Source organism: Micromys minutus, assembly GCF_963924665.1.
Source record: "Micromys minutus genome assembly, chromosome: 20".
Taxonomy (NCBI): domain Eukaryota; kingdom Metazoa; phylum Chordata; class Mammalia; order Rodentia; family Muridae; genus Micromys; species Micromys minutus.
Window position 1 is genome coordinate 44,361,174 of NC_137955.1, and position 7,848 is coordinate 44,369,021.

General features: G+C 36.8%; 1 pseudogene across 1 annotated transcript; it reads left to right on the plus strand.

The window, feature by feature from the left end:
• The first annotated feature begins 1,775 nt into the window (after positions 1-1,775).
• On the plus strand, positions 1,776-7,627 carry LOC308433789 (large ribosomal subunit protein uL18-like; annotated as a pseudogene). Its single transcript has 3 exons — positions 1,776-1,830; positions 5,425-5,708; positions 7,281-7,627. The product of its transcript is annotated as a large ribosomal subunit protein uL18-like (transcript).
• Positions 7,628-7,848: the final 221 nt, after the last annotated feature.

A 7,848-nucleotide genomic window follows, 5' to 3' on the forward strand; every position in this document is an offset into this window, starting at 1 on the left:
AAGTCAGGTAACAGTAGTGAGCACGTCATCATTATCAACAGATACCACATGTTATCTGTCAGGCTCCATGTTAGTCATTTATCATTCATGTCTTCCAAATGATGTTAGCAATATTAGTAACCCTTTGTTTCATAGTAAAAGGCTGTGTCTCAGGCTGATTACTGTGTGTTTTCCAGATAAACACACAGCTGAAGCCTGTTTGGTACCCTCTTTAAAAACTTTAAAGCAGTTAAAGTTTGAGAAGCTGTCTCTTCCTTCTGTTATCACATGATCCATATAGTGGGCAGAATTAGACTTTGCTTCTAACCAAACACTCCACGTAGGAAGGCTCAGTTCCATCATAGGCTTTGCCTACACTATTTCTTCTGCATTTCCAGATAATTTTATGAAGTTGACTGGTCTTTATCCAAAAAATGCATACATGCTAAAAGTTTTGGCAGACAATATTTCTACTTTTAAGATAGCTCATAACATATTTTTATTTGACTTCATAATTTCTTCATTCACTTGAGATTGTATTATTATTTCTTTACCATTTACAACCAAACAACTGCTTATGAAGGCTTTACTGTATGTCAGAAATTAGATAAGACTTTCATTTCACCACATTAGAATTCTACAGATCGTATTAGACAAAGGGCTTATGTATTAAATCCAGTGCTCAAGCATGGGGCCTGGGCATGTTTAGCAGCATCCACATGGTGGTTCCCCACCATTCATGACTCTACTTCCAGGAGGGTTGAATCATTCCTCTCACTGACCTAGACATTGGGCATACATGTTGGTATAGCAGATATTTCAAGTGTCTTTCAAGAATAATGATATTTTTTTCTTCTAAAAGGAATTGATATAGTTGATGTTAGAGTTTCAGATGAAAAGTATTCACATGAGTACAATTTAAATTTAGATAGCTAAATCTTCTGGATTACAAAACTTATTCATGAGATTTTTTTATTAGTCTTGAACCAGTATTCTTTTCCACATTGTATTACAATGGCAATTCCACAGATTCATTAATTCTAGAATCTTACTGAACATTTCAAATTTACTAAGAATCTACAAATATCAACTGGATATTTAAATAGATCATTTAAGTTCATAAATGGAAAGTGAAGAATTAGTTAGAATTTTGGGAAAGATAATGCATTAACATATGTCTCTGTTTGTGTATTAATTGTCACAAAAATCACATGCGTATATTTAAGCTTAAATTGACCTTTATGTTTCAATGTCAATAGAAAACGATCCAAGGATGACTTAAAGTACAGCAGAGGGCTGAGAACTTCTCTTCCCTTAAGGGCCTTTTCTTTGCAGTATCTCCATCTCCTACTTCTAAGTCATTTCACCGAAACAATTCACATTTCATCCAAGTCGAGCACAGAAAAGTCTGCATTTCCTTTTGTTTTCCTGTGGTCTATGATAGAGCTACAACAGATGCTTTTGGGAAAGAAAACTCTGAGGCCTCACTAATCTGAACTGCAGAATGCAGCTGTGATCTGATTGTGTTAACAGGGACAGCAGATCTCTCCACAAGCATTGGATAGTCATGAGCTATTTATTATACACAGAGTCAGACAAAATAACTAAACAATCAACCCACTGAATAAAAATTGTCATGTGTTGTCATAACCGTTGGGAAGGAAATGTGCCCAGGTCATAATTGCTCACAAATGATCTGCTGGTTATTCTGGAGTGTCTGTAGCAATTTCCCTAAAAATGGCCCTGAGATGACAGAGTATCAGGGTGAGCAAATCAGTTTGGCTCTGTTACTGACAATGGCACTAAGAACAGTTTGTGCAGTTGCCCACTCCGGAGAACCATGTGCGCGATGTGAGTATACTGATGTCTAAAGTAAGGCATGATTTCAAATGCACTGGATTTCAGCAAACCATACACCACAGGCTATTTTCTCATTTGCAGTTCACCATCATTGGACAGGTACACCCATATTCAAAGCCTTCACGTGATGCTTTCTGTTCTGATCTTTTTATTGGATATTTTATGTATTTATATTTCAAATGCTATCCTCTTTATGATGCTTTTAATTGTAAGCTTTTAATTGTCTGGCAGTACGTGTGGAGTAAAATTTCCTTATGAGCTTTATATCCCACTAATACTTATGCATCTCTATAGATTTTCTGCCCATTCAAACTCTCTACAAATTGTGTGGTCATTTAAATTTCATGTTCTATATAACTAGTTACATGTCTTTACTGATATTTATGTCTTTATATTTTATAACTATTACTTATTGATTTTGTATTTTGCAAACATCTTTGATTCAAAAAGTTCTCTGTGTTTTACATTACGATGATACTGGGTAGTTTCTCCTTAGTGAATAGGGAGGTATTGCAACAGTTGGATTCAGCTGCTGTAGAAAAATAACACAACCACCTACTTTATGGACAACCAAAACTCATACTTTCACTGTGAGGCCTGGAAAGTTCAAGGTCAAATAAACAGTAAAATTGTGTGGTCTACTGAGGCTCTTCTTTATATATAACCATCTTTAACTATGTTTTCACCTGAATAAAATGTCAAGGGTTGCTGGGGTCCCCTATGAATGACATTCCAGTTATAAAACCTCATGTTCATGATCTAGTTCAGAGGTTATCAACCTCCCTAATAATACAACCCTTTAAAACATTTCTACATATTGTGGTGACCCCAACCATAAAATTATTTTTGTTTCTATGACATAACTGTACTTTTCCCACTGTTGTGAATCATAATGTAAATATCTGATATCCAGAATTCTGATAGTTGACTCCTGTGAAAAATTTATTTGACCCCCAAAGGAGCCAAGACCCACAGGTTAAGAACCACTGACTTAGTAACTCCCACAGACTTTACTGTCAAAGAACCTTACATTAAGGTAAGGCTTCAATAAATCAGTTTTGTATCAGTATAAATATTCAGACCACAGTCTTCATTCTTTTAGATGTTTTCATTTTAAAAAATATAATTTTCTTTGTTGCTAATTTCTGTGACTAGCTCTTAAAATTATCCCATAGACTCATTTATGATTCTTCAGCCATAAAAAAGGTAATATACCCACTTTTAAAACTTTATAGTGTCCAATTTCATTAAGAGTGTTTTTAATATTTTATACTTTATTTTTATTAATTTGTTTATTTTAAAAAATATTATTATTGCTCAAAAAATTTGTTACATAATAATATATGAATACACAAATTTTTCTTTTCCTTTTTTTTTCTAAGAAAAAACAACCTAGAGGCCTAGCATGATTTTAAAGAAGGGAGTACTGAAGCCAGCCAAATGTGCCAAGAGGAAGTTGGAACTAGGGGACAGTGGTGGAGGCCTGGGAACAGCAACATAATCATAAGCTAGGAGAGAGGATGGAAGTGATGCTGGGTTAGACGTATTTGGTGACAGAAAGGGCAAGCTGTATGACTTCAGTGTGCTCGGCTGAAGAAAATACACAAATCAGAGCTACGTGATTAGAGAAAGCATACTGAAGCAGGATTTTTTTTTAAAGTATTGCTTATCAAGAACCTAAAAAAAGAAAAAAACTAACAACAATAAAAAAGACAAAACAAAACAAAACATATGTCAGGTAACATTAGACTAAAGTGTAATCACGAAATAAAGAAGTGATTACTGCCTTACAACTCATTTTGTTTCATAATTATCCTTGCACTCAATGCACTTTCTATTTATAAAGGGAAACTTGGGAGGTTGGCGCTGCTTCAGTATAGAGACAGCAACTAGATGAGTTGACACCATGGCCTCTCTTTCCCTGCCTTAATTAAACAGGTTGCATTTTGAGAATGTGCTATCACTGCAAGATATTTATTTCAGGTGTGTTCTGCCCAGGCTCCCTGCTATTTTAAGTGCTTGAGACTCTAAGAATCCACTCTCCACATTCTTCTACTTGCTGACACTTAGGGAATTTACTAAGATTCACACTGTGTCAAAATAGAAAGAAAAGATTCGGAATTATCTGCCTACACTTTGAATTGCACAAAAGCAATGAGAAAGAGCTTTGGAGTCCAGTCCTCCCTAAGTGCTATTTGACTGGAACATTCTTTGCCTCTCCTGGCCTCTGGTATTTCAAACCAAGAGGGTTCTCTAGAGTACCAAAACTTATTAGAATCTCTGTGTGTCTCTATCTCTGTGTCTCTGTCTCTTTCTGTATCTCTCTCTGTTTCTCTCTGTCTCTCTGTCTCTCTCTGTGTGTGTTTGTATTATGAATGTGTCATAGGGTTCTTATGGCTGTGAATAGACACTAAGGTAACTCTTATAAGGACATTTATTTGGGGCTGGCTTTGAAGTTAAGAGGTTCAGTCCATTATCATTAATGTATGAAGCATGCAGCATCTAGGTAGGCACAGAGATAGAGGAACTGAGAATTCAACATCTTGTTCTGAAGGCAAACAGGAGTAGACCGGCTTCTAGGCAGCTAGGAGGAGGGTATCTCACAGCCCACCGGCATACATAAACACTTCCACCAATAAGGCCATACTTCCTAATAGTGCCACTTCCTGGGATGATCCTATTCAAACTGCCACAGTATATACGTATGTATGTATATATGCATGCATGCATGTATGTATGTATGTATGTGTGCCTCTATGTATGTATAAAGGGAATGTATTAGGATGAGTTACATGATGAGATCTAGCTAATTCAATAATGACAGGCTATGAATAATGGCAGACTCAGTCCACAAAGCTGGGTGACTCGGCTGTTCTTCATTATACTCTGGAATCCAGAAGACATGGGCTCTAATATCACGGAATAAATGGACTTGCTCACAAGAAGAGAGCAGGCCAGCAATGAGCAAAGACTTCCTTCTTCCATGTCCTTACATAGACTACCAGCAAAAAATGTGAACCAGATTAGATGTGGGGTTTTCCACCTTAAAAGATCTAAATTAAAGGAGTGTCTTCTTCCCTAAAGATCCAGATTAGATGTGGATCTTCTTACTTCAAATTAGAGAAAATTCTCTCACAGCTGTGCTCTTCACCTTTTTGGCTTTTAGTTAATTCCAAATATCCAGATGCTGTCAAGCTGACAATCAAGAATGCCTCTGTTACATCTAACAGTTACATATATGACTGTGTTTATGCATAGGGCAGTGTAAAGGGTACTCAGGACACCCAATAGTACTCTTTTTAATTAGTCATCATAGTAAATAGAGCTTTTCCTCCTAGCATTGTCCAGTCTGAAGGTCTGGGTGGAACCATGGTTGCTAGTTTCTGTTCTGTAGGATAGGGTCTTATGAAAGACACGAAGTAAGATTTAGAAAGCTAACTCCTATGCCTGGAAACAATTGGGGTCCCAGGACCAAAACAAGCACAGCACACCTAAGTATAGAACAGTCCATATACCTAACAGATATTACTGGACAGATTGAGTGTGCCCATATAGAAGAGAATATAATATAATGTTTGTGCTCAGCGCACAAACATGAGCTTCCAAAGTATAGTGTAAAAGTTGGTTTGACAAATTATTCTGAAACCTATTGTACTGGCCTGTTGCTGGCCCGAATGTTTCTCAATAGATTTGCCATGGACAAGATCTGTGAAGACCAAGTGGCGGTGACTGGAGACAAATACCATGTGGAAAGCATTGACAGCCAGCCTGGTGCCTTCACTTGCTATTTGGATACAGGTGTAGCCTGAACTAGAACTGGCAATAAAGTTTTTGGGGCCCTCAAGGGAGCTATGGATGGAGGTTTGTCTATTTCTTTTTTTTTTTTTTTTTTTTGCCTTTAATTATTTTTTTAAACAACTTTATTTTACAAAACAAAGATAAATGTACAGATTTTAAACATTTTTTGCTTAAAATTATACATTTTTTGTCAGTACTTTTTTTCAGATTTTAACATAATTTTTATATAAAACTATATGAATATATTTTTTAGTCAGTACTTGATTTTTTTCAAGGTTTGGTTGTATGCCTTGAAAACTTAATAGTTACAATGAGCTAAAGTACATGTAAAGCAAAATGTAACATGGAAATAGTTAAAGTTTTCTTGTTTTGTAAATATAATTATTTTTTTAATTGCATATTCTCTACTTAAAATTCAATCCCATCTCTCCTCCCCCACCCATTGCTTCCATGAAGGTATTCCCTCTCCTAACCTCTATCTCCTACTTCAGCATTCCCCTACACTGGGAAAATGACCCTTTACTGGACCAAAGTCCTCTCCTCTCATTGATGCCAGAGATATCCTCTGCTGCACATGCACCTGTGAAATGCCTTTTGATACCCAGTGGAACTTTGGGAAAGTTCTCTAGCCCAAACCACATGAAACAATGACTTGGAAGCAGGGTGGTAGACAAGCATCTTACAAGAGAGGGCAGCTGGGTTTAAACCAAGTCTGCCTCTAAGGAATGACACTGTGCTTTGGATGAGCCTCCAGGGGTAATTTCTACTTCTTTTACATCAAGCATTTTTATAGTTGGTATTTCTTGTGTGTGACTGATACATTTCTTATGTACTTACCGGCAAAGTACACACTACGAATCAGAGTGATTATGTTAACTTACTACATCACTGTAACTTGGCTGGGCACACTGTGGACGTCTGAATGTAATCGCAGAACAAGCATAAGGCTGCACAGTAAGTTCTACATTGTGAGATTCTGTCTCAGAAACAACACAATCAACAACCTAAAGCATTACAATTTAGTTCAAACATATAAGATATATTTATTATCTCTTCAGCTATGTATACACATACATTATTGAGCAATATATTCATGTTGTCTATACAGATCTAGAAATACAGGCTCATGTGTCCCGGGCTGACCTGAAACTCCATTATGTAAAGGAACGCCTTGAACTCATCTTTCTGCCCTCAGCTCCAGACTGCTGGGATACCAGACCCAGTTACACAATGCTGGGGACTGAATCCAAGGCTTCATGTACAGCAGGAAACACTCCCAAATGATTTCTGATGGGCTTTATAAACAATGAAAAGAACATCCAGGACATCTTTATCATTCTTAAATTTTAAAGTTAAAAATTAACATAATAACATATATTTAACATAATTATATATGTGCCTATCTCTGCAGGTATGCATCTGTGTGTGCATATGAATGTGGGTGCCCTCAGACCAGAGGCACTGGATCCCTGGAAATTGCAGTTATAGGCAGTTGTGAGCCATTCCCTGTTGTGGTGCTGGGACTTGAACTCATGTCCTCTCCAAGGGCAGTAAGCACTCTTAACTACTTGCTCCAGACACTTCTTTCTTCTTTTAAGATCTTTGGAGATTCCTAAGAACTTGTAGATTTGAAAGTTTACAAGGTTCCAAAAATAACTGACACAAAACAATTTCCTAGTTATGACTCTGAAAGCAAGGAGTTCAGTGCAGAAGCACATCAGAATGCTGCAGGCTACATGTGTTACCTAATAGAGGAAGATGAAGGTCTGTGTAAGAAACAGTTGTCCTGGTACCTCAAGAACAACCTAACTCCACACATGGAGGAGATGTGTAAGGAAAGCTCACGCCACTATCCACAAGACACCAGTCTATGAGAAAAAGAACCAAGAGAGAAGTAAAGAAGAAGGTTTGGAATTATTCCAGTATCTCTTGTCCAGAAGAAAGATAAGTTGCTCAAAATATGATAAGCTTTCTCAGAGCTCAGGAATAGGGTGCCAAAAGCTAAAGCAATTTCCTATGAAGATTTTTTTTCATAAAGACAACAAGCTTACTGACCGAGCCAAAAACAAAAATACAAAACAAAATGAACAAACAAACAAAAAACAGTAACTATAGATATTTTAATCATCTTTCTCCCATATCTCTTGTGGTTTGGAGGAAAATGGTCTCCATAGCCATAGGGAGTGACTCCGTTTGAAAGGATTAGGAGGT